This window comes from Bos grunniens, chromosome 11 (assembly GCF_055505025.1).
Source record: "Bos grunniens cultivar Pamir isolate PY7600 chromosome 11, Bosgru_T2T1.0, whole genome shotgun sequence".
Classification (NCBI taxonomy): Eukaryota; Metazoa; Chordata; class Mammalia; order Artiodactyla; family Bovidae; genus Bos; species Bos grunniens.
Window position 1 is genome coordinate 17,543,615 of NC_141175.1, and position 27,068 is coordinate 17,570,682.

Below are 27,068 nucleotides of genomic sequence, written 5' to 3' on the forward strand. Positions count from 1 at the left end.
CTTTCTTACTTTCTCTCCCGTCCTTCCTTCTTTTTTTTCTTTCCTTGTTTCCTTCTTAAATAAATGATGCTTTCAGTTCAAGCAAAACCTGGGGGTCTAGGACATGCCACACCAGATAGCGTATGCCTTTACCCTTCTCTGCAAACTGCCAATGTTCTGGGCAAGGAGTTACACTCACTCACTGAGTCATGTCCAACCTTTTGCAGCCACACGGCTTGTAGCCTGGCAGGCTCATCTGTCCATGGACTTTTCCAAGCAAGAATACTGGAGCAGGTTGCCATTTCCTATTCCAGGGGATGTTCCAGACCCAGGGATCGAACCCTTGTCTCTTGTTTTCTTGCATTGTCAGGTAGATTATTTACCACTGTGCCACCTGGGGAAAATCTCCATGCAAGGAACTACCTAGCAAAACAAGACCCCAAGGTCTCAGGTGCAAAGTCCATGAGCAGGTTTACTTTCCCTCTATCAGAGAGACAGACGGCCTCGAAGACTCCGAGGGACCCAGAAACAGAGCCTCTGACCACTCGGCCCCTGTCAGCTCTGCAGCTGTCTCTCCGGCCCTCCCAGGCTGCTCGAGGCCTGTCAGGACAGCCCCAGCTGCTGCTCCCTGCTCCAAAGGCAGCTGCTGCAACAAACAGACCTACCTCTTTGGGGCCCTTGACTGGCAAGATTGCCTTTCAGCCCATTGTTCTGTTAGACACTGATTAACCCTGCTGCATTTAGAGCAGGGGATTGCATCAATATCTATTGATCAGCTGTCGCAGTATGATAATCCTCCTGCTCTCATCAGGGCAGTCTGGGCCTCACCATCCAGCAGCCCCCTTTCCCCAGTCAATGCATACCTTTGCCTGTGCTTGTTGGAACTCGTGAGATGCTGAAGGGAAGGTGAGCTGTTGTGGTGAGTGATTGCAGTTCCGGGAGATTACTTCTGCTCCGATATCTGCTTCCCTCATAACCGTCTGCCTGTTCTAAGCTGTCTTGAGCACTTTTAACAAATAAGAAAACTGTATGAAACAAAAGTAGAATACTCTGACCCTCCTTCCTGGCTTAGAAATCACCATAACCCTCTGGCCAGGTAGAAATTGATGCAGGCAACTTCTGAGATCTGAAATTTTTCCAGTATCCGTGACAACAAAGCCATTCCACAAATTCGATTTCATTCTCAAACCAGAGTTTATACACTGCTGTTTGTATTAGTGAAGTGGTTACCTTGGGCTTGTTTCTCTAAGCTGGGCATTTTTCATTAACAAAAACTTTAGTGAGGAAAAAGCATTTCCTATATTTGATTTGCATTGATCTTTTTTCTTCTTTTAATTGTCCCTAAAACAATTAAATTTATTGATATGTTTAAGGAATCCATCTGGGAACTCAGGAGTTTTAAAGGAATATTAAAGGTGGTGCAATGGTGTAAAAAAAAAAAAAAAAAGCCACCTATCAATGCAGCCGACACAAGAGAAGTGAGTTCAATCCCTGGATTGAGAAGATCCCCTAGAGTAGAAGATGGTAACCCACTCCAGTATTCTTGCCTAGAAAATCCCATGGAGTCTTCTCCAGAACCACAGTTCAAGGGCACCAATTCTTTGCTGTTCTGCCTTCTTTATGGTTCGTGTCTCACAACTGTACATGATCGCTGGGAAGACCATAGCCTTCACTATATGGACCTTTGTCAGCAGAGTAATGTCTCTGCTTTTCAACACACTGTCTAGATTTATCATAGCTTTCCTGCGGAGAAGCAATTCTCTTCTGATTTCATGGCTCCAGTCACCATCTGCAGTGATTTTAGAGTCCAAAAAGAGGAAATCTGTCACCACTTCCAGTGATGGGGCTGGATGCCATGATCTTAGTTTTTGTTTTAAAGCTTAGTTTTATTTTCTTCTATTTCTTCTGTTAGGAAAATCCAAATCCATAAGTGGTAAGGTTTTGCACAAGGTTCCTATAGTCAGTAAAAAATAAAAATGGAAATTAAACTCAAGTTTTTCCGGGCAAAAAAATAATCTAAATTAGCACATCATCTCATGGCTCTGGAGTCAGAAGATACAGATCAGAGCCCACACTGATCATCATCATTTCTCTGAAAATCTAGATGTGAAAGCTGCCCCACCCATAGCCTCCTCAGGAAGAAGCAGCATCAGCTAATACTGGAAAGGCACCCCTGAACCCACTTGAAAGGTCATTCCTGGGCAGCCCCGCTATAGCCTGGCAGGTGATCCAGGAAATTTCCCAATGTGAAGGGCTTTACCCCACATGTCCCGTGGTAATGAATTAAGCAAAACAGAGGGGAGCTTTCTGGACTGTGTACTGGAAAAAGTCGAGAGAGACTCACCAAATCATAGGCAAAGGCCAGTGATGCACCCAAGTGAGAAAAGATACTGTTAAAACGATGGCCTGTAAGAGTGAGAGAGAATGCAGACATGGGGTAAAATGCCCAGCTGCCAAGAACCTGGAAGGCTTCCCAGTTCCTGACCCCACCCATGGCTCTCCATGTCATTCTCTCTCTTATCCTACTTATTTGGGTGACTTTTTTAATTAAGAAAAAACAAGTGTGTGTATGGTAACTTATTAACCCTTTTATGTATTTTACATAAAATGTTAATAATGCTGCTAATGCCTTTGACTGTGTGGATCACAATAAACTGTGGAAAATTCTTCAAGAGACGGGAATACCAGACCACCTGACCTGCCTCTTGAGAAACTTATATGCAGGTCAGGAAGCAACAGTTAGAGCTGGACATGGAACAACAGACTGGTTCCAAATAGGAAAAGGAGTACGTCAAGGCTGTATATTGTCACCCTGCTTATTTAACTTATATGCAGAGTACATCATGAGAAACGCTGGGCTGGAAGAAGCACAAGCTGGAATGAAGATTGCCGGGAGAAATATCAATCACCTCAGATATGCAGATGACACCACCCTTATGGCAGAAAGTGAAGAGGAACTAAAAAGCTTCTTGATAAAAGTGAAAGAGAAGAGTGAAAAAATTGGCTTAAAGCTCAACATTCAGAAAACTAAGATCATGGCATCTGGTTCCATCACTTCATGGGAAATAGATGGGGAAACAACGGAAACAGTGTTAGACTTTATTTTTTGGGGCTCCAAAATCACTGCAGATGGTGATTGCAGCCATGAAATTAAAAGACACTCCTTGGAAGAAAAGTTATGACCAACCTAGATAGCATATTGAAAAGCAGAGATATTACCTTGCCAACAAAGGTCCATCTAGTCAAGGCTATGGTTTTTCCAGTAGTCATGTATGGATGTGAGAGTTGGACTGTGAAGAAAGCTGAGTGCTGAAGAATTGATGCTTTTGAACTGTGGTGTTGAGAGTCCCTTGGACTGCAAGATGATCCAACCAGTCCATCCTAAAGAAGATCAGTCCTGGGTGTTCTTTGGAAGGACTGATGCTAAAGCTGAAACTCCAGTACTTTGGCCACCTCATGCGAAGAGTTCGTTCATTGGAAAAGACGCTGATGCTGGGAGGGATTGGAGACAGGAGGAGAAGGGGACGACAGGATGAGATGGCTGGATGGCCTCACCAACTCAATGGACATGAGTTTGAGTGAACTCCGGGAGTTGGTGATGGACAGGGAGGCCTGGCATGCTGCAATTCATGGGGTCGCAAAAAGTCGGACACGACTGAGCGACTGAACTGAACTGAACTAAACTTTAAATCATAATGCATTCCTGAAGCAATTTTCATTCTTCTCACATTAATCATAGAATCATCTCTCAAAGTAAACTCAAACATAGAACTTTGTGTTAAAATTCAAAAGCACTGCCTTTAAAATCTATAGACCCTGCATTCAGGTATCATCTCTAACTTTGAGGCCCACAGGTTACTTAAGAAAATACCCATATCCTTCCTGAATTTCTGCTTCTTATCCACAAAGAGGGGGTGGTATATCCCTCTAACCAACACACTGAACTGAAAAACAAATGTCCGAATATATGTAAAAGTTCGTTGGAAATGCTAAAGCCTATCAAAACGGAAGTTTGTTTTAACAGTTACAAAACACATTTATAGTCATAAAGAACATGATAGGGCAAAAATATAGACACAGAAAAATCTTCTCTGATTAAATGAACTATAAGGTGAGATATAGGATGGGTCTCTAGGCACAAAGGCGTGAGAAGAGTTCCTAACACAGAAATAGCATGTCCAAAAGTCCTGTATAGGCGAACTGGTGTGCTGTTATCAACAGAAACTGGCTTAAGGGAGCTAACAGTGAAACTTTCAGAAATATTGTAAGCCGATTGGTAAACACAGCCATGTTTTACAAATTTGTTATATAATTTGTTTCGTAAAACAAATCACATCAGCCAACGATTAAGTATATTATATTAAAAACTCATTACTCAATTGTACGTCTTTTGTTTAGAGGCTTTATGTAGGTTTTATTTGTATGGTAGAAATACCGCATAATGGGCTGTTCTGATAGTTCATTGGTAAAGAATCCGCCTGCAATGCAAGAGACAGGTTTTGCTCCCTAGGTTGGGAAGATCCCCTGGAGAAGAGAGTGAAAACCCACTCCAATATTCTTGCCTGGAAAATTCCATGGACAGAGAAGGTTGGCTCTCTGCCATCCATAGGGTTTCAAAGAGTCAGACACAATTTAGTGACTAAACAACTACCACTAACCATACATTTCTTCCCAATTTCACATTCAGTAGCATCTCACTGACAGGTTGAAATCAGCCCTGGCAGGAACGTGTGCACAAAAAACAGGCAAACTACAAATCAGGGCTTCATTTATAGCCGTGGTTGAAGATTAAGTTGTCTAGATTTAAGAAGGTGATGGAGACAATCTTAACAGTGCTGAACAAACTTTACATACGCATGTCAATAGCTCCTACATCGTAAATAGTCCCCCAAATTGAGGCAATATTCTTCCAGTAATTGAAAGCTCTTATCTTATTCTGCTAAGAAGTCACATATATCCTTCACAAATTTGAGTGGGGTTTCAACAGATATCTTTGTATTTTTTTCACTTTTGTCTTATCTGTTCATCAAACAATACCAAACAACATTCATGTTGAAACTACATTCATTTATCAATGTTGTGAGCAACTTCTTTTCTGAATCTGACAGTAATTAAACATTTATTCATGGTTTGATTTTCATCAAGTTGTGGTTTGATTGCAACCATAGGCTGGTGATGAATACAAGATCTTGGAAAGGATCAGTCAGCAAATTTTGTGGGAACCAACCAATTGGCAAATGAAACTTACTATAAAATGCATTGCATATTGTATTATTTGAAAATTGTACATTTTAAAAATAAGTTTACACAGACACATGCATTTTTTTTTTCCGGAGCTAGTCATTAAACATATATCAGAACATCACTGTTTGGGAGATAAATTTGTCACAGAGTGATTAGAAGAACTGAAAGACAGACATTATGAAACAAATACAGAGAGAGAAAGGCATAAAACGAGGAGAGATGACATTGGTAGAGACTAGATCCTACACGGAAAGGTTATCATACGAACTTTGGAAAGCCATTAAAGATGTTAAGAAGGTTCAGGATGGGGAGCACATGTATACCTGTGATGGATTCATTTTGATATTTGGCAAAACTAATACAATTATGTAAAGTTTAAAAATAAAATAAAATTTAAAAAAAAGATGTTAAGCAGTGACACACACTTATCAAATTTTTCTTCAAAAATAGATGGGAGGAGAGTGAGAGAGCATGAGCAAAGGTCAGTTTTAGGTTATTTCAATCTTCCAAATGAGAGATTATGGTAGCAACAGCTATGTGGTGGCAGAAATATATAATCTGTATTAGTCAGGGTGTGTAGCATCCAAATTCTGTGACAAAATGTTATTAAGATAAAGGTTTGTTGCTTACTCACAATAGTGCAGTGAAAAGTTGGTCAGTTTTAACATGATGGTTGAGGCATGAGCCTTTCCACTCAGTGGCTCCACTGAGCTGTAGTAACTCCTGTTCTCTCCATAATCTGGACAGAAAAAAAGGGAGCTGGGAGAGTGGAGGATAAAAAGAAGGGGTTGGAAGTGGGTAGCATTCCATTGCCCCAGATGCATCACTTAGTCTCATGGAGGTACCAGAGGACTGGGAAGTTCAACCTTCTTCTATTCCCAGAGGAAAATAAAATGATTTCCTCTGCTCAGTTTCACTTTGTAAATATCTCCATTCCTGACAGTTAAGAGACACTCAAATATTTGTTGACTGAATGCACAACCATGAAGTTTACAGTTTTCTCATTCTAGAATTCACTAGAGAAACACAAAATCTGGTGCAGGGAAGTTTCTAGGAAGAGCAGAAAACCTGGGTTTGAGTTTGATTTGGTTTGGTCTCTGCTGCTTAATCTTTCTGTGACCTTTGACAAATTTTTCTTTTTTTTTCTTGTCTGAGTCTCATTTTTGAAGCTATAAAATAAGGGAAATAATAGCTTTTCTACTATGGGAAGTTCTAATAAAACCAAAGAAGTAGAAGCAAGAACATATTGTAAAGTGTTGCTGCTGCTGCTGCTAAGTTGCTTCAGTCGTGTCTGACTCTGTGTGACCCCATAGATGGCAGCCCACCAGGCACTCAACAATTTCAAAGAGACCATCTTTATAGGGACTTCCAGGAATATGGCATGCGTTCCTAATAATGGAAAGGTCCTCTGAGTTTTGGCAAATATCCCTCTTGCTTCATTAACACAGCAAGAAAAAAAAAAAAAAAAAACTGTTACCTGGCTTGCCCCATGAGAGCATAGTGCAAAATGAGTCAGCCCAGCTGTTTTCACCAGCTGCCTGCCCCTGGGCACAATAGTTAGCCTCATGATACGTATTGCTAGGGCTTCCCTGGTGGCTCAGACGTTAAAGCATCTGCCTGTAATGTGGGAGACCCAGGTTTGATCCCTGGGTTGGGAAGATCACCTAGAGTAGGACATGGCTACCTACTCCAGTATCCTTGCCTAGAGAAGCCCATGGACAGAGGATCTGGACGGGCTACAGTCCAACATGACTGAGCAGCTAACACACTCACATATTACTAAAAGGATTTTTGCAATTTCACTGAAATAAAAATACATTAATACATATTTTCTAGACACTGTAGATTTCTGTGTGATGAGTGGTGTAGGATCCTATTTAAATAGAAAAACTAGCAAACAAATAGGGTTTTTTTTTATTTCTTCTTAGCAAGATAGAATTTACTTAGCAAATGGTTCTATTCAAGTGGAAAAGAGCATTAGTTTAAAAAGTCATCAGTGAATGAATCAATAGAGACATGCTATTGGGTTCTTGTTTTGTGGAAAGACAGTAAATTTTTCATGATCCTTCCCTACCAAAAACTAAAGATGCATTTTCTTATCTTCTCTATGTATCTTCCACAAATCTACCTTTCTCATCTGCCTGGACCATCCCCATCATTTTCTTCCTCTGACTCTGACTCTAGATTTGCGTATCTCCCCAATGCCCCCCATATGAATAAACCTTAATCTTTATCACTAGTTCCTTTTTCAGTTGTGTTCATTCGCTCAGTCCTGTCCAACTCTTTCTGACCCCATGTACTGCAGCACACCACACTTCCCTGTCCTTCACTATCTCCTGGAGTTTACTCACATTCACGTCCATTGAGTCAGTGATTCCACCCAACCATCTTATTCTCTGTCATGTCCTTCTCCTGTCCTCAATCCTTCCTAGCATCGGGGTCTTTTCCAATGAGTCAGCTTTTCTCATCAGGTGGCCAAAGTATTGGAGCTTCAGCTTCAATATCAGTCCTTCTAATGAATATTCGGGGTTGATTTCCTTTAGGATTGACAGGTTTGATCTCGCTGCATTACTTTAGGCAAATGAAGTTATACAATCTTTCTGTCACATCTGAGACCACACGGTGTTCAGTCCTGCGGAGGGACCAAGGTATGAAATACTGCACTGCTGTACTGTTGGAAAAGTACAAATGGCCCAGTCTCTCTGTCAGTAACAAGATTCATTAGGCACCGGTTAACCAGAAAGACTATTTTCCAGAAAGGTTTCTGCTCAACAGTAAAGAATTCTGTAGAACCTTCTGGGCTCTGGTCACAAATAACTGTTCTCCTTTGTCAACAATGAGACAAGATTAGCATTCTTGCAGCATCATCTGAGGCTGAAATCCAATCAGCTCCGTTTCCTAGTGTGTTTCAACAGCAGCAAGCAAAATTCATGTGGTAAATTTCTCTCCCTGGACAATAATTTTGCATCATATGAATATTCCTTTCTTCCTATTTGAGAAACTCTTAGAGACTGTCTTAGTCTACTTAGTGTAAGAAAACTTCAGAGACTAGGTGGTTTATAAACCAAATAAATAAGACTTCTCACAATTCTGGAGGCTGGTAGTCCTCAAGATCAAGATACTGGTAGATTTGGTGTCTGGGGATACCCTGTTTCCTGGTTCACAGGCAAGATACTGGTAGACTTGGTGTCTGGGGAGACCCTGTTTCCTGGTTCACAGGCAGCATCTTCTCACTGTGTCCTCGCTTGGCAGAAAGTGCGGTGAGCTCTCTAAGGTTTCCCTTATAAGGGCATTAGTCCCTTCATAAGGGCTCCAGACTCATGACCTGATCACCTCCCAAAGGTCCATCATTTTGGAGATTAAGTTCTCAACCTATGAATTTTGGAGGGACACAAATATTTAGTCTATAACAGAGACCATCAAAAACTCAAACCTCTGAATCCACAATTACAAGTTGGTAAGAGCATATTGATTTTGTCTATGAAGTTAGCCACTTTAAAGCTTCCAAAGTTGCCCTCAGACAAAGGCAACATCTGGTCTGCCGAGGACTGTCCCCCAGTTGACCTCCAATAACCTAATATTGCTGGATGCTCAGTCACTCAGGGCTTTGCTGAGTTTGTTCCACATAAATTCTATGCAGCTCCTAAGAGAAGGCTGAGTTTCCAGATTGGTCAAGAGAAAAGGAATCTGCCTTCAGAATGACAAATGTTCTTTTACCTGGAGAAACTGTCATTCCAGTTATGTAGTGACATCCTTAGAGCTTTATTTTCAAAGCAAACTTTGAGAACGCTTGGAAGCCAACTCTGTCTGGGAGCATGCTCTGCCATCTCCTGATCCTGCAGTTACATTCTGAATTTTCCACATCTTTTGCATTAAAGAAACATTACTCCCTCTAACTCTGTCTGTTGGCCTCTTTCCAGCAAATGTATTACCTTCGAATGTGACAACCACACAGTTGATGTCATGGGGGACTGTTAGGAAAATCCTTCTAAGGAGCTGTAGTGGAGTGCTTTTGATGAAATTCTAACAGGCAGATGTTTTGGTTCACTGTCTATGGCTTGTTTCACCTGTAAGTCAATCTTGTCAGTAGCTGGCATTTGCATCTTCAGACTCAAGTCATTCATTTATTCTGTTAGCAACTCTGAGGTTTAAAGTTTCTTAACTTTATGAGGATAATATCTCTGCTTTTCTGAGAAGTGTGCAATCCAGGGGTTATTATGAGAAGGCAGAGAAGCAAATTGATTATAAATGAGGCAGCCGAACAGGTGGAGTGAGTGCCATTACAGCCACAGAAACTCCAGTGAAGGAGAAGAGGACATGCCAGGCAAAGGTGCTTGTGTGCAGCCCTGAAATATTGAAAAGTAGATTTGCTGCAGTGGGAAGAGCTCTAGACTTAACTATCATGAAGTGTGTCAAGGAGACCATTGACAAACGTAAAGCTGATCTCAGTTTTCTCATCTATAAAATGAAATGGTACCAGTTTTCAGGACTTCCCTGGTGACCCAGTGGTTAAGACTCACCTTTCAAAGCAAGGGTGAGGGTTTGATACCTGGTGGGGAAACTAAGATCCCAAATGTCATGCAGCCAAAAAACCAAAACATAAGACAGAAGTAATACTGTAACAAATTCAACAAAGATTTTTTAAACTGTCTACATTAAAAAATCTTCACATCAGTTCAGTTATTCAGTCATGTCTGACTCTTGGCGACCCCATGGACTGCAGCACAACAGGCTTCCCTGCCCCTCACCAGCTCCCAGAGTTTACTCAAACTCACGTCCATCAAGTCAGTGATACCATCCAACCATCTCATCCTCTGCCATCCCCTTCTCATCCCGCCTTCAATCCTACCCAGCATCAGGGTCTTTTTCAATAAGTCAGTTCTTCGCATTAGGTGGTCAAAGTATTGGAGTTTCAGCTTCAGCATCGATCCTTCCAATGAATATTCAGGAATGATTTCCTTTAAGATTGACTGGTTGGATCTCCTTGAAGTCCAAGGGACTCTCAAGTGCCTTCTCCAATACCACAGTTCAAAAGCATCAATTCTTCGGTGCTCAGCTTTCTTTATAGTCCAATTCTCACATCCATACATGACCACTGGGAAAAACATAGCTTTGACTAAATGGACTTCTGTCAGCAAACTAATGTCTCTGCTTTTTAATATGCTGTCTAGGTTGGTCGTAGCTTTTCTTCCGAGGAACAAGTGTCTTTAATTAAAAAAAAAAAAAAAAATCTTAAAAAAAATTAAAAAAAAGAAATGACACCAACTTTTCAAGAGTGAGTGAAAAAATAAAGTTTTTGTGTAATGTTGAGTTTATACATCATTTGACACTTTGTTACTATTTATACTGTTAACAAAAGCACATTTGCAATAACCTCAGTTTATCACCTGATGTTTCTTTTCTATTTCAGACACATCCATTTTCACAGTACTATTTGTTCTCACCAAGCCATAGATACAGAATTCCTGTACTAATCCCTGAAAGAAACTTGTCTTCTCCCTGCTATGGAGAAGCATAAAGGACATAAGCTCACCTTGTCCATCTTCATGAATGTCTTTCTGAAGAGTTTGGATTTTTATAGCAATTTCCCTAAGAAAATTTGGCTGTGTGAGTGAGTGATCTAAAGTTTCTGAGACCTCCATTCTTTAATAGATGTTCTCAGAGAACATTCAAAGCAGAAACAACAAAGCTGAAAAAAATGTGGACATCTACCAAAAGAAAGCATAAGCAAAGTAGAGAAACCCAACTCCTGGAGGTTGTGGATGTACTGCAAGCTCTGTAGATGTTAGAGGGGATTCCAGCACCATCAGCTTCGATTTCATTCAGGGCAAAATTGTTGGCATGATATGGTTCCAGTGATCTAGAAACGTAGAAGTTGGTGAGATAAAAGAAGGACACCAAAGGTCAAGGGAAAAGGAGCATTATTTAATGTAATTATAATATTGCCATAGACTTCTGTTGTTATTCAATTGTTGAGTCATGTCTGACCCTTTGTGACACCATGGACTGCAGCACGCCAGGCTCCTCAGTCCTCCAATAGCTCCCACAGTTTTCTCAGATTCATGTCCATTGAGTCAGTGAGGCTAACTAGCCATGTCATCCCCTGGCACCTTTCTCCATTTGTCTTCAATCTTTCCCAGCATCAGGGTCTTTTCCAATGAGTCAGCTCTTCGTGTCAGGTGGTCAAAGTATTGGAGTGTCAGCTTTAGTATCAGTCCTTCCAATGAATATTCAGGGTTGATTTCCTCTAGGATTGACTGGTTTGAACTTCTTGCTGTCCAAAAGATTCTCAAGAGTCTTCTCCAACACCACAGTTCAAAATCATCAACTCTTCGATGCTCACCCTTCCTTATGGTCCAACTCACACATCCATACATGACTACTGGAAAACCATAGCTTTGACAATAGGGACCTTTGTCAACAAAGTAATGTCTTTGCTTTTTAATACACTGTCTAGGTTTGTCATAGCTTTCCTTCCAAGGAGCAAGCATCTTATAATTTCATGGCTGCAGTCACCATCGTCAGTGATTTTGAAGCCCAAGAAAATAAAATCTGTCACCGCAGCCACTTTTTCCCCTTCTATTTGCCATGAAGTGATAGGACCAAATGCCATGATCTTAGTAGACTAAATAAGGTTAATTAATTACTAAGCAAGAATTTTAGGCAACAGATGCAGACCATTTCATTTACATATGAATTGATCCATAAGGCTTGCTCCTTCGATATTTAGCTGCAAATATCTCCAAATACAATGTTTCGTGTTCCCTTGTCACTCTGGTAATAAAGATATATGTCTAAGAATAGGAAGATACATCCAACATGTAGCACAAATATACATTTAAGTTTCTAACACTATAAATGACATGTTCCAATTTAATTCAAAGTATTAGAATTGTTTTCAATCATGAAAAAATATGCTTCTACATTAAGAAGCTTTTTAAAATCACCAATCAGAAAAGAGACCCATGCTAATTTGAGATTAGTAATCAAGTGAAAGATATAATCAGTGCACAGCTAATTCTATGTCAATATGTATTAATTATCTTAAAACTGAGCTTAAAAAAGCAAGTTTATTTGATAGTTATGAAAATTATGTACCATATGATGTCCATGATTACTGATTTTATATTGAATTTGGTAGGTATAATCAGCAAATTTTATTTTATATTTTTAACGAAGAAAATTTATGGAAGAATGTGTAGTCCAAACACATAAGTAATCTTTCAGCCTGATGATGAATGCATGAAAATGTGGCAATAAAGTATCTGAAAATTTGTGTTACCAACTGGATTTATCTTCTCATGATGGGTTCTGAATTTTTAGAAATGGGTTTCTGAATTTTTAGAAATCACTAAATCTTACTATCAAACTATAATGAAATAAAAAAGTAAAATAAGCATTTCCAACTAGTATTTGTTTAGCAACTAGTATGTACAAGACATTATTTTAGGCACCAGAGGTATGATAGAAAAACATATCATTTTTTTAGGGAGCACAGATTTGAATGAATAGAGATGGGTATGAAAGAAATAAAAATACATAATAAGTCAGGTGTGCTAAGGATTATTTTAAAATAGAGAATAAATATAAGAAACGGTAATTGATGTGATGGCATGGCTTTTTTAGGGCATACTACATTGGCATTTTTTACAAGGCAAAATTTGAGCAAAGACAAATAATTTGAGGGAGCAAGTCACTGAGAATGTTCAGGAAAAAGCGTTTCTTGAACAATTGCAAGGAAACCAGCAGAGGTGAATCAATATGAACAGAGTAGGGGCTGGGGTTAAAAGGGTGGACCTGCGGTGGGAGAAAGAGAGGAAGAGAGACCGTGCAGGGCATTAAGGTGTTTGGTCTGGGTGGAGAAGGCAATGGCACCCCACTGCAGCAGTCTTGCCTGGAAAATCCCATGGACGGAGGAGCCTGGTGGTCCATGGGGTCGCTAAGAGTAGGACACGACTGAGCGACTTCACTTTCACTTTTCACTTTCATGCATTGGAGAAGGAAATGGCAACCCACTCCAGTGCTCTTGCCTGGAGAATCCCAGGGACAGGGGAGCCTGGAGGGCTGCCGTCTATGGGTCGCACAGGGTCAGACACGACTGAAGTGACTTAGCAGCAGCAGCAGCTGGGTGAGAAGGGAAGTCACCAGAGTGTTTTTGAGGACGAGGGGTCCACAGCTGGCTTCTCCTTGGGCAGCAAGAGTGGAAGCCAGAATTCTATCAAGAGGTCTTCACGATAGTCAGGCAGGAGACAAGGACAGCTCGGGTGAAGATTTAGCAGTGAAGAGGCTGAGGTAGGGTCAGAATCTCAGCCTATTTTGGAGGTAAATATACTGACAGGTTCTGCTGATGGCATGCACCTGGGGTTGATACAGTGTCGTAGACAACAGTGCCTCTCACTGGCATCGGTGCCACAGACAAAGCCCAGCATGACTCCATATCAGCTTTCTGACTTCCCATCAGATCTTAGATCTTGGCTCAAACTTACTCATGCTTCAATAGCCTTTCCCTTTGAAAATATCTTTTTATTACATTTTTAATGGGATATAACTTTTAAATTTCTTTTTGAGTTGATTCAAATGCGTGCCCATTCATGCTTATGTGGGAGCATAGTAAGATTAACTTGATGTACCTTAAAATAGAGTTCAATAAACAGTAAGATAATTTATTTCCCAATGAATCCCAAACAGAGCAGAGCTACTTTTCTTTTATTGTAAACTATATGACATCTGTTTTAACTAGCTTCTTGAACTCACATGGCCAAAGAATGATAGGAACCAGTAGCTTATCCAGTTGTTCATTAATGGGAGCCCATTTTCTTAGTGTCACTGCATTGTTTTCAGTCCTTTTGATTTCTGTCTTTTATTTTCCCACCATGCAACATGACTTATAGGATCTTACTTCCCAGATCCGGGGTTAAACCCAGGCCCCAGCAGTGCAAGTGCAGAGTCGTAACCACTGGACCACCACGGAAGTCCCAAGTCTTGTGTTCTTCTAATTGAAAAGTTGAATTGAACTCCTTAGAAAAATAAACAGAAATTTGTTTCTTGCAGTTCTGCAGGATGCGAAGTCCAGAATCAAGGCACCTCTTTATATACTGTCTCAAATAAACCCAAATTCAACCCCAAATTCCCCCTACCTGCTTTCAGCAGTTAATTGCCATGCTCTTAATAGCTCATCTTCAAACAGCTTTCTGCATCAAGAAATCTGTCAGTACCGTTGTCAGGATTCAACTTTAAGGGGGAAAAAAATTGGCAGTAGGGGATATGGCATGGAAGAAGGAGAGACCAAAATAAATATACAATGGATAATAATTACAGGAGAATGTATACACACACACACACACACACACACACATATATATATATATATATATATGTATGTATGTATACTTCAAAACCTGTACTTGCAAAATTTCATTTTGGAAAGAAAAGCCTATCAAAGCATATCATTTTAATTATACTTCTATTACCAAGGGACTATGAAAGTGTATATTAAATTAATGGAATGGATTGCCTTGGTTCCACAGTGGTTATTAGCAGGAAGAGCTCCCAGTTTCCTTATTATGTACATCACTAACTTTAATTGCATTAGGCTGATCTGGGAGAGCTATTTTTAGGAAATATTTCATCCACAAAACAATTTCTGTTGGCGGTCTGCCTACTACAGCTCCAGGACTGAGGTTTCTCTCATGAATGTTAACTTCTTGTTTCTGTCAGTCACGCTGCAGCTCACATTACCTTATTAAAGTGACCCAAAAGGACTCTGGTCCTCGACACTGTCCCCTGAAGTTCCCAGGAGAAACCTGCTGGGGTAGGTCAGGCAGGTGTGCTCTGATGGCACGTGGGGACAAGCGTGTGGACACGTGCCTGACTGACACACACACACCATGACCCATGATTGGCAAGTGGGACGGTAACGGCAGAGTCCGGGCTCCCGTAGATCAGGGATATCACTGCTCACTTAATCCAGAGTATAAAGATTTTATATAACAAAAACTTCAAAGCACTGAGCAAACTAGCTCTTAGCTGTTTGTGCCTGGAAACTCACTAAGTTGTCTAAATTTGGCCTACAGTTATGACTGCACTCTGAGATGGTCAGTACAGGACGGTTCGTTAGTGTCCTAATAGTTCTGATCTGGTGCCAAAGTCTTGATCAGAACCTAGGAACTGTAAGTTTCCTGGAATGCAACTTAAAAATTATGTACCCCAAGCCTTCCACATGATAGCTAAGTCCACTGATGAACAATTGACATAGGCTTTGAGAAATAAAACTTGGCAGAATCTATCAAAATGTAAGACATGCATAGCTTCAACCCAGCAAGTTATCACGTATAAACATATCTATATACACGCATATAATATAGGCGAGGCTAAGTGTAGCACTGCCTACAATGATGAAAAAAGAAAAATAACCTGAATGTGTCTTACAATGGAATATTTAAATAAAATGGGGTGTTGTACTATGAAACATTTTGGGGTTTAAAAAATAAATGATATAGTTTATCCATATCATTAAAAGTTCTCCAGTATATACCACTGAAAAAAGAATTCACAGTATACTACACAGAGTATGACCCTTTTATATAAGTAAATGATGCAATGCAATTTATAAATTATGTGATTAGAGACATACATAGATTTCATGGATATGAAACCTGTATCTATATTTCTACATGTATTTTACACTTATGAGACAGATTTTGTATGTATATTTCATTACATCACATAGGCACATATATAAGGAAAGTTAAATAATAAATTTTTAATAGGTTTGGCAACTGAGTTTGAAGATAGGGGATGGGTATAAGTATTTCAAAGCTATGGTTTTTCCAGTAGTCATGTATGGATGTGAGAGTTGAACCATAAAGAAAGCTGAGCACTGAAGAATTGATGCTTTTGAACTATGGTGTTGGAGACTCTTGAGAGTTCCTTGGACTGCAAGGAGATCCAACCTGTCCATCCTAAAAGAAATCAGTCCTGAATATTCATTGGAAGGACTGATGCTGAAGCTGAAACTCCAATACTTTGGCCACCTGGTGCAAAGAACTGACTCACAGAAAAGACCCTGATGCTGGGAAAGATTGAAGGTGGGAAGAGAAGGGACCGACAGAGGATATGATGGTTGGATGGCATCACTGACTCAATGGACATGAGTTTGAGTAAACTCTGGGAGTTGGTTATGGAGAAGGAGGCCTGCTGTGCTGCAGTCCATGGGGTCGCAGAGTCAGACATGACTGAGCAACTGAATTGAACTGAACTGAATAGGTACTATACTTTTTATTCTATATTCCCTTACATTTTTCATAGTAATACTGGTATTCATAATAACCATGTTTTATATATTACTTATGTCACTAAAAAAATACATACAAACTGAAAAGAAACTAGAACCAAAAGAAGCTCTTTGCAGGTCTGAAGTAACTCCACTGGTTTGTGGTAGAGGCAAAATAAGATCATGTATGAGATTTCTGGATAAAATCATTAGTGTCACAGACCTTACCACTGAGAGGGACCCCAGGAGTTAATAACAGCAGTAAACCCTTACTTAGTCTTTACAGTGTTCCAGGCTTTGCTTTTCATGCCTCCTGAATGTTAATTTCTGTAATCCTCAAATAACCTTATTAGGCAGCTGTCATTATCCCTTTGCTAAAATCCTTGCACCATAATCTCTTCCCTGTACACACACCTGCAGGGATCGCTGCCTTGCACTGACCCTGAGCTGGCTTTGGTCAATGGAACAATAGCCAATGACACTTATGCAGATGCTCAAGAGGAGTTGCAGGTTAGAGCCTCCTGGTTCTTGCTGCTGGGACCATTTCATACTCCAGCCTCGACTAGCTTCCTTGAGGAAGAGAGAACACATGGGAAGAGCTGGCCCCTCTCTGCTGAGTCAGCATCCCAGCTGAGGCCTGGGTCTTGGGAGACAGTCCCTCAGCTTCATGTCTGCCAGTGGACTTCATCTTGATTTCACAGATAAGGAAACAGATCAGACAGAAATGCCTGCAGGGGAAAGACACGGATGCAGCCTTGGAGTGAGGCAGGACCAACCCAGCTGGAGGTGGTCCTCAGCACTCTGCGTGGCTGATGCATCCGGAAGCTACCTTTTTCAGCCTGACACAGGAGGGGGAAGGAAGGACACTGGGGTGCAGGGGTAAATCCTCCACCTGCCTGCTGCCCAGATGAGGTCGTCTGCTGTTTTTTTCTCAAGGACTGACTCTCAGCACCTCACCCACCTTGGTCTCTCACCCAAGTTCCAGAAGAATGCCCGCCCACCTCCATCTGAGACAGAGCAAGTGGGCACAGGGTCTGAGCTGGTCTCCCATTGCATTAGGACGTGATATTTTTACTGGGTTTTCTGCTTAATCAAATGGAGATTTTCTTTTAAATTATGAAATTGAGTCTCAGTAAGTTTGTTCCATGAAATGTGTCACCAAAAAAAAAAAAAAAAGAGTAGAAGAGAAGAAAATCAACTCCAGATGAACATAATTCCAAAGCCTATCCTTTTTCAGTAAACATCTGAGCATTAGGGACTATATATTTTTCTCAAGATTCAGTTTCGGATTTAATTTAAACATATATCCAGTGTATGACACAAAGTCCATATTCACTAATGCTGACCTGAATTAAGCTCTTTCTGTTTGTGTAAAAGCTAGGCTACATGAAGGTAGAGAAGCAAAGAGAAGAGTTGGCAGCTGAGCCATCAGGCTGGGTGGAGACGAACTACAAGCCCCAGGTTCAGTCTCCTCTTTCTCTTTCCCTCTGTTCTTTCTTCCTGTGTTTCTTTCCTTAGTATGTTCTCTCTGCTGTGGACTAAGTATGTGTGTCCTTCTAAAATTCACGTGTTGAAACCCAACCCCGATGGTGATGGTGTTAGGAGGTGCAGACTTGAGGAGGTCCTGAGGAAGGGGCCCCCAGGAGCAGGATTGGAACCCTTCTTTACAATAGAGACCTCTCACTCTCTGGCTACCCCGTGAGGACACAGCCAGAAGGAGCTTGTCTGAAGTCCTCATAAGAACCCAACCATGCTGGCACTCCAAGCCTGACTTCCAGCCTTCAGAACTGTGAGAAAGCAACTTTCCATGTGAAAACACTGCACCTCTACGGTACTTTGTCACAGCTGCCTGCACAGATGAAGGCGCTTCAGATGAAAAGGCCCAGTAAAAGCTTCTCGTAATTGTGTCACCATTGTGTTGAGAGCTCATCTGAAATCCAGCCCAGCCATGTGACCTGGGAGAAGGGAGCAAGGGGCAGAGGGTATGGATGATTCAATACTGATCACCAGCTCCTGGGAGTGGGGTTGGTGAAAAGGGTCTAAGAACATCTCCTTCGAGTTCCTAAGATTTCATAAAAGATTTCATGGCCCAGCGCTCCTTCCTGCTTTTTGTTAATTTCCACCTCCCCGACTCTGCTCGGTTTTTACCTACTCCTGCTCCCTCTACCTTCAGTCTCCTTTAAAACACACAGTCACCTCCGCACGACCGAAGATGAGCTTGGCTTACACTGGACTCTCCTACTGCAATAGACAATACAACCTATTTTCATTACTTTCAACTAGTGTCCGGTATTGTTTATCTTTGACGTGTTCTCCTCCTTACCCACTCCTTCCTCATAGCTAAGCTTTACTTGGAAGGTAACTTTACAGAAATGTCATCTCCATTACACATGCTTTAGGTCATTTAATTCTCGCAAAAAACTTTCCGTGTAAGGAATACTAACTTTATTTTTCCAGATGAGGAGAGTGAGGTTGAGAGAGGACAAATCATACAATGACAAAACAGGTTAAGCAGTAAGACCTGGATGCAAACTCGTATCTCCAAACACAGTTTTCATGCTATTTTCCAGGTACCGCGTAGCTATTTAGACAAAGTCTTCAAGGAAATTAATGTTGACACACTGTTGTGAGCCATGGGCCCTAATTATCAACTGAAAAGAGAGTTAAGTCATCGAATTCAACCTTTTTTATTCCCACCCAGATGATCTGAGAAAGCCACGAACCGTTCTCTGACACGTGCTGCTTTCAGATTTTGCTCTTGAAACTCCTAGAAGCTAAATGTTTTCATTCATTTCTTGTATGGAATGGCTTTAACTCTTTCCCCATGCTGGCCATTCTGGAAATGTAACTGACAGGCACAGAGAGGCATCTCTATGGGGAATTTACCTTCTGATCCCCCAGTAGCCCCTGGATACCTTGCTCCAAGCGTTATACTTACAGTAATTCAGCCTCATGCCATACTGATTTATTTGGAAACCGCACTGCGGTGTTTAAATGTATTTACTTCTATGTCATCATCTAAAACTCATAGAAGTTTTTCGCATGTCTGATGCTAAGCCATATCTTCCCTCTTGTCCATTATTCCTGTTATAGGTTTTCTCCATTTAAAGTGTGGGTCCTAATAGCTAGTCCAGTTTAACCATAACTTACTTGGTTTATCCCTTGTTTTGGTCGACTAATAACTTCTTGATCCTGATACTTTTGTATTTCCTCAGATTACAACTCAAAGATGACTGGTTAGAAACCATTGAGGCTTTTGTTTAGTTTAAGACACCAAGTGAATATATGCCCAGCTTCTTTGGTTGTCAGTAGATAGCTCCTTATGAGACGAATTTCCAATTTCTCCACAGTTGGGTGCGTAGCAACTTTAGCACTTCACACCCAGATAAAGATTGCTTTGTTCTCATAGTGTGTACATTTTGCACTCAATTTTTTTTCCAGAGATAGTGATATTAATTTGTGCTTTGTAATGAAAAACCTGTCAATGCCCTGGATCGATGATATGCTATGTAAAGAAAATGTAATTAAGCAAATCCAGTGGAGATTATAGTAAATGTACACCAAATTTCCTCTCCAAACTAGCGTGATAGTAACTAAGGTCAATAGTATATTGAAAAGCAGAGACATTACTTTACCAACAAAGGTCCGTCTAGTCAAGGCTATGGTTTTTCCTGTGGTCATGTATGGATGTGAGAGTTGACCTGTGAAGAAGGCTGAGCGCCGAAGAATTGATGCTTTTGAACTGTGGTGTTGGAGAAGACTTTTGAGAGTCCCTTGGACTGCAAGGAGATCCAACCAGTCCATTCTAAAGGAGATCAGCCCTGGGTGTTCTTTGGAAGGAATGATGCTAAAGCTGAAACTCCAGGACTTTGGCCACCTCACGCGAAGAGTCGACTCATTGGAAAAGACTCTGATGCTAGGAGGGATTGGGGGCAGGAGGAGAAGGGGATGACAGAGGATGAGATGGCTGGATGGTATCTCCAACTCGATGGACGTGAGTTTGAGTGAACTCTGGGAGTTGGTAATGGACAGGCAGGCCTGGCGTGCTGCGATTCATGGGGTCGCAAAGAGTCGGACATGACAGCAACTGAACTAACTGACTGACTGACCACACTCTTCACATTAAATGTATTCTCAAATTTGATAAGTACAGTAGCAAATGATAATTTGTATATAGGTAGGTAGTATTATTTATTTCATTATAAGGATGAAAAAATAAAGTATTGTACTTATTTGCCATATGTTTTAATATTCTGAGCATATTCACATGTAAAGATAACTAAAATGAAATATGGTGAACGTTTTTAAGGAGGTGATGGAGTTGGGAGTGACAGAGTAGAGAATTGTTGTTTATCATTATGTGAAATTTTGTACTATTTACTATTAACTCAGATACATGTGTCATGTTCTTAGTGTTAAAACAGAAAAAAAAAGATACAGAAGAAAAAAGATACAGGAAAAAAAAGAAAAACAGAAAAAAAAACAGATATAGGATATCAGATCTTCTAGTTCTAGGTTGCATTCTTTCATAGTAAACTGTACTCTTTCTTGGAGAAGGCAATGGAACCCCACTCCAGCACTCTTGCCTGGAAAATCCCATGGATGGAGGAGCCTGGTAGGCTGCAGTCCATGGGGTTGCTGAGGGTCAGACATGACTGAGCGACTTCACTTTCACTTTTCAATTTCATGCATTGGAGAAGGAAATGGCAACCCACTCCAGTGTTCTTGTCTGGAGAACCCCAGGGACAGAGCAGCCTGGTGGGCTGCAGTCTATGGGGTAGCACAGAGTCAGACACGATTGAAGCGACTTAGCAGCAGCAGCAGCAGCAGTACTCTTTCTTTAACAATCTGCAATCCTTGGCTGAGTAATTATCTCTACTAGACGCCACTGATATTGATGTATTTACAATATTGAGCCAGTGTTAAGGCACATTAACCTTTAGAATGAAAGGGGAACCAAGTTTCTCTCAATCTCTATCCCCCAACCCTGCTATTTACCTTCAGCCCAAACAGCTGGGCAAGATTATATTCCCATCATCATCAACACACAAGACAGCAAAGAACAATTATATAAGTAATTCCATGCAAAGAGGGGACGAGTGTGTAGGGAGATACACCACTAACCTTTTTCAGCAAAACAGACTCCAAAATTTTGAGGTGTGCTGGCTCCTCAGGCTTCTCATCCTAGCAGATTTTTTTTTAAATAAAACTCTTAATATCAGTGTCAGCAAAAACTGGCGTATCAGCACACACACTTAGTTGGATCTCACACTAAAGGTGCCCCATGTAAAGACTTAAAGGAAGCACTAATTTTCTTTCCTCCCATGTATCTTCCATGGGCTGTTCTATAAGGTGTAACAAGGCTTTGTAAATAATTAGGTCAGAAGTCAACAGGAAAGAAAACTAAATCAATACAGATATTTCAGACTTGTAGTTCCCTAAAGACACGTGGGTTGGATTTTTTTCCACTCTTTTCTGTACGATCCCAGTGTTCTCCAAGCAAGGACAATCTCACTGCTCTGTCAGGAAAATCGAAGTCGTTACAGCCACACGGTGTGTCTTCTGTGAATGAAAATCACAGAGCCGGTGTCGCATGCGGAGGTTTTGTTCTGTGACCTAGTAAGGAGAGGGAGATGGTGGGTTTGACATCCTATCCCCCTCCCTCCGGGAGCAGCCACAGGCCTGCCAGCACCCTCCACTGCCAACACGCAAAGCGCGTCCCCACTCATGGGCCTTGGCGCTAGCTCGGAATTAACCTCTCTGGCGTTAACCAACCTGGCTGGGTCCATCTTTTCATTCAGGCATCTGCTTAAGGATCAGATCTTCTTCTCAGGGCCTTTCCCTGACTGCCCCATCTTAAATCGCCCACTCAGCCACTCTCCATCCCTCTGCCTCATTCTGTTTTCTTGTTGGCGCTTAACTTTATTTGCGATTGTTTTATTCATATATTTTCTTCTGTGTTTATTCTCCTCACTGGACTATGATCTCCACAAAGGCGGGGGCTACTTCTGTCTTCATGATCACAGGAGTACCTGGTGCATGAATCAGTTCAGTTCAGTCGCTCAGTCATGTCCTACTCTTTCCAACCCATGAACCACAGCATGCCAGGCCTCCCTGTCCATCACCAACTCCCAGGGTTCACTCAAATTCATGTCCATCGAGTCAGTGATGCCATCCAGCCATCTCGTCCTCTGTCATCCCCTTCTCCTCCTGCCCTCAATCTTTCCCAGCATCAGGGTCTTTTCCAATGAGTCAGCTGTTTGCATCAGGTGGCCAAAGTATTGGAGTTTCAGCTTCAACATCAGTCCTTCCAATGAACACCCAGGACTGATCTCGTTTAGGATGGACTGGTTGGATCTCTTTGCAGTCCAAGGAACTCTCAAGAGTCTTTTCCAACACCACAGTTCAAAAGCATCAATTCTTCTGCACTCAGCTTTCTTTATAGTCCAACTCTCACATCCATACATGACTACTGGAAAAACCATAGCCTTGACTAGATGGACCTTTGTTGGCAAAGTAATGTCTCTGTTTTTTAATATGCTGTCTAGGTTGGTCATAACTTTCCTTCCAAGGAGTAAGGTGCATAAATAGGAGACAACAAAACCTTGCTGGGTGAATAAATGAGGTGGTAGATTTAAAAGGAAGAAGTATAACAGATGGATGTTTCATTAGCACGACTTGCCCAATAACTCATTGTTGGAGGCAAAATGATACTCTATTTTTAAATATCATCCCAGTTTGCAAAATGCTTTCATACCGATGATCTCATTTGATTCTATCACTGATCCTGGGTGAGAGCAGAAAAGGAAGTTCCCTAAGCATCCTGTGACTTGTCCTAAATTACTCAGCTGGAATGTGGTGGAGTCCGGCGCCCACAGCCATGGCCCACCACCAGCATCCACTCTACAAGAACTGCTTCTCAAAGGGGGAGTTTGTACCTTTTCTGCGTGAACATTCTTTGTAAGTTCTGGAAGTTTGCTTCTTTAAAGTAATATCAATATTTACACCACACACAAAAAAAACCCATCTGATAAGTCTATGAAAGCCTTTGTTTTAGAGGTGGTTTTTAATCCCCTCTTTTTCTCACTGTTGCTACACGCAGTGCTGTGTTGCCACACACACACACACACACACACACACACAGTTACATGGAACTAGCACTTAGCCTATATGGATGAAACATCTAGCTGTATTTAAACATAAACAAGTCATTTGCACTTGAGTCAAGTAACGGAGACAGAAAAAGTCTTAAATGGATGCATCATGATTTCTCAGCACTCTAGATATTCACACAGTCATCACTGACAAGATTGGTGAAACTTGAAACAAGTCTCCAGCATGAATGAAATCAGCTGGTGCTGTCTGTGCCTTTCCAGAGATTAAAAAAAGAAAGAAAAAAGCTCACCTAACTCAGCATAACCTGAATGTCCTGCTCCAGGAGAACGCTTGAATGGTTGATGGATATGATGACAAACTGAGAGGGATTTGGAAGTCAGATCTGTAATGACTCTCTGGCATGGTATTTGGGGTCCTGGAAAGGTACTACACAGATAGAAAAGGGAATTGCTTTCAGGACCAACTAATATCAATTAGGAGATACTATTTATTTATCTGAAACACACACACTCACACACACGCACGCGCGTGTGCCCCACACTCAATTACAATGATTTCCATCTGGCCGCAGGAAGACCGTGACAAGCACCCCCTCCCCACAGTGACAGAGCACGTTTTTCTAAATCCTCCTTTCCTTTCCAGAACTGTAAGACTGACAGCAAGTTACTTAACTCTGTCCAGCAGCAGCTGTGTGGGTTTTGCATAATTAATTATTTATACCAAGGCAGACACAGTAATTAACATCCAGATGAATATGATATTCTGATCAGAAATACTTTGCATTTCAGCCATGCCTCAAGCAAGGAACTGTCAAAACTGGACTGTTTGACAGAGTGGGGCCTGCCAAAAACCTCCCAGACATCTGTTCTGTAACAAAAAGAACAGATTCTCGAAGCAGTGTGTACATATATTCACTGGTTTTCCTCAGCAAGGAATGGTTGATTACCTTTTCACAAATTCCGGTCAATTCTGTTTGGTTCCAAGATCATCACTCAGTGTCTCACAGAAGGGCTGAATTTTAAATGAGAAGTCTGTCTCTCTGAGTGCCAGCCCTGCAAATACAGTCAGATATGAGACCCTGATCGGTTACTCTTTAGATCTGTGAGTGGAAGTGTCACAAAAACGACTTTTCATCCTTTCTGAGCTGGAAAACCAATAGCCCCTCTGAATTATTCTTAACAACCACGTAGTTACTTGACATCAAAGTATATTGCCACTTGTATAGAAAATGGAAATACATAATATATATAAAGTTACAGATTTCTCTAGAAACGGTGGGGAAATGTCACCCACAAGCCACGCTGTGCATATATTAATACAGAGCTTCTGCGAGATAGTTCACGTTGCTTCCGGGGCACAGTTGGATTCAGATGCTCCCTTGGTCATTTTCAATTCAAATCAGAGTGGCTATTGCCAAAAATTATAATTACTGTCCAGGGCAGGTGGATTATGACTAATATGACTACATGGTTTAGATTATTTATAATTCAATTAATTATTTTTAAGTCAACAAGGAAATACAGATTAGGAATCTCAAGACTTAGATACTAGTTGTGGTTCCATCTCTTAGGACTGGACTTCCCAGGTGGCGCTGGTGGTAAAGAACCCGCAGGCCAATGCAAGAGACATGAGAGCCGTGGGTTCCATCCCTGGATTGGGAAGATCCCCTGGAGGAGAGTATGGCACGCAATCCAGTATTCTTACCTGGAGAATCCCTAAGGACAGGGGAGCCTGGCAGGCTACAGTCCAGGAAGTTGGAAAGAGTTGGACACAACTAAAGTGACTTGGCACACACATCTCTTAGGACTAGTTTGGCTTCAGGCCAGTCTTTGACCATTCTGAACATCTATATCTTCAGCAGTGGAGTTAAGTGAAGTTGCTAAGTCGTGTCCAACTCTTTGCGACCCCATGGACTGTAACCTACCAGGCTCCTCTGTCCATGGGATTTTCCAGGCAATAGTACCTAAGTGGATTGCCATTTCCTTCTCCAGCGGATCTTCCCTACCCAGGGGTTGAACCTGGGTCTCCCACATTGTAGACAGACGCTTTACCGTCTGAGCCACATAGGAAGTCCTACTCAGTTCTACTCAGCAGTGGAGTAGAATCAGTTAAGTTTATCTTGTTGATTGCTAATGTCTCTGAAAGCCTTTTGAAAACTTCTGAGACCTAGGTTATGTTATCAAATTATGAGAATGATTCCAGACTGTCATAAAGGCATATTTTGTTTTGAGGGACACTGACACATATTTTACTTTTTTGATATCAACTGACTCGTTTTTAGGGTTGCTAGATTTAGCAAATAAACATACAGGATGCCCAGCTAAATTTGAATTTCAGATAAACAGCAAATAAAGAATTTTCAGCATAAGTATGTCCCATGTCATATTTGGGAAATATTTATATATAATTTATTTGTTGTTTATCTAAAATTCAAATTCAGCTGGCCATCTGTATTTAACCCACATCCATTCTGTATTCAACCCTGCTTTTTGGCTTGGGTAAAATGTCACCTGACTATGCATGGGAGACATGCATCTCCCCTCTCTGACCATAATGTGTGTCGTGTCTTTGCACAACCATATATTTAGAAATACTAAATCTTTCCTTCCACTTGTTTTTCACAGCACATTTCAATCTACCTGTGTTGTTTCAGCTAGTATGCATGTGCTGGAAATTGCAATGATATTAAAGTGGATGTTTCATAATTTATCAAAAATAGATGCATCAATTCTTTTAATTATGCTACTAATTAAGAGTACTAATTAGTAAGAATGCTTAATAGAGAAATTTCTCTGTGGGCTTCATTATATGTGATGCCCCAGAGCACTCTTAATCTTAGAGATGGTAAAGATGATTCTTACTGGCCTCTCCTCTTATCTAAAGATCAATTTTTTTTTAAAAAAAAGGCTAAATAATAATTCAGAAAATGATCCAAGAATTCCAATTTTGCCCAGACTCTATTCTCAGCTAAAATATAAACTCTACCATGAGGCATCTTTCTCTAAAATTAAAAAAAAAGGGACAAGGCTTTTTATTTAATAAAATAGGCCTGGGGAGACTCATAAACTTGTGTCTGGAAGACAGAAAGAACAAAAGAAGCATTCATCTGTACAGAAAATGGACGTACTTCACAAGCCTAATGAATGTTGTTACCAGATTAAAATGAAGGAGAGAGAGAGGAGCGATACGTTGTGGGAGTAAAAGAGGTTCCCAAAGAGGTTTGGGGGAGGATACGCCACGTAATGAGAAGATGGCTCAGGTCATTCGACGACCTTGTATGCAGAGTGATCTGACATCATATTCCAGAGAACAAAGTGCAACTATAAGCACGATGTCACTAGGAACTACGGGAATGGGGAAGTGGAGCAGGAGAACCTTTTGTCTTCCAGGAGAACTTTGAATACAATTTATCCTCATTTGATCACACTCTACGCAGAGGGTTCCTGAAAGCAAGTCT

The 27,068-nt window shown here is 41.0% G+C and overlaps 1 long non-coding RNA gene across 9 annotated transcripts in view; it reads right to left on the bottom strand.

Annotated features, from left to right (window-relative positions):
* LOC147362663 (uncharacterized) overlaps positions 1 to 27,068 on the bottom strand; it is a 107,791-nt gene that overhangs the window by 9,770 nt on the left and 70,953 nt on the right. For 6 of the 9 annotated variants that reach the window (XR_015135755.1, XR_015135754.1, XR_015135750.1 and 3 more), the window contains exons 2-4: positions 24,558 to 24,663; positions 23,901 to 24,037; positions 843 to 985 (exon numbers count right to left, since the gene is read on the bottom strand). This is a non-coding gene — a long non-coding RNA (uncharacterized LOC147362663). Of the gene's footprint in view, positions 1 to 842; positions 986 to 13,579; positions 14,241 to 14,360; positions 14,455 to 21,727; positions 22,112 to 23,900; positions 24,038 to 24,557; positions 24,664 to 27,068 lie in introns of those variants that run through there. The other 3 variants (XR_015135757.1, XR_015135758.1, XR_015135756.1) reach the window with 3 other exon arrangements.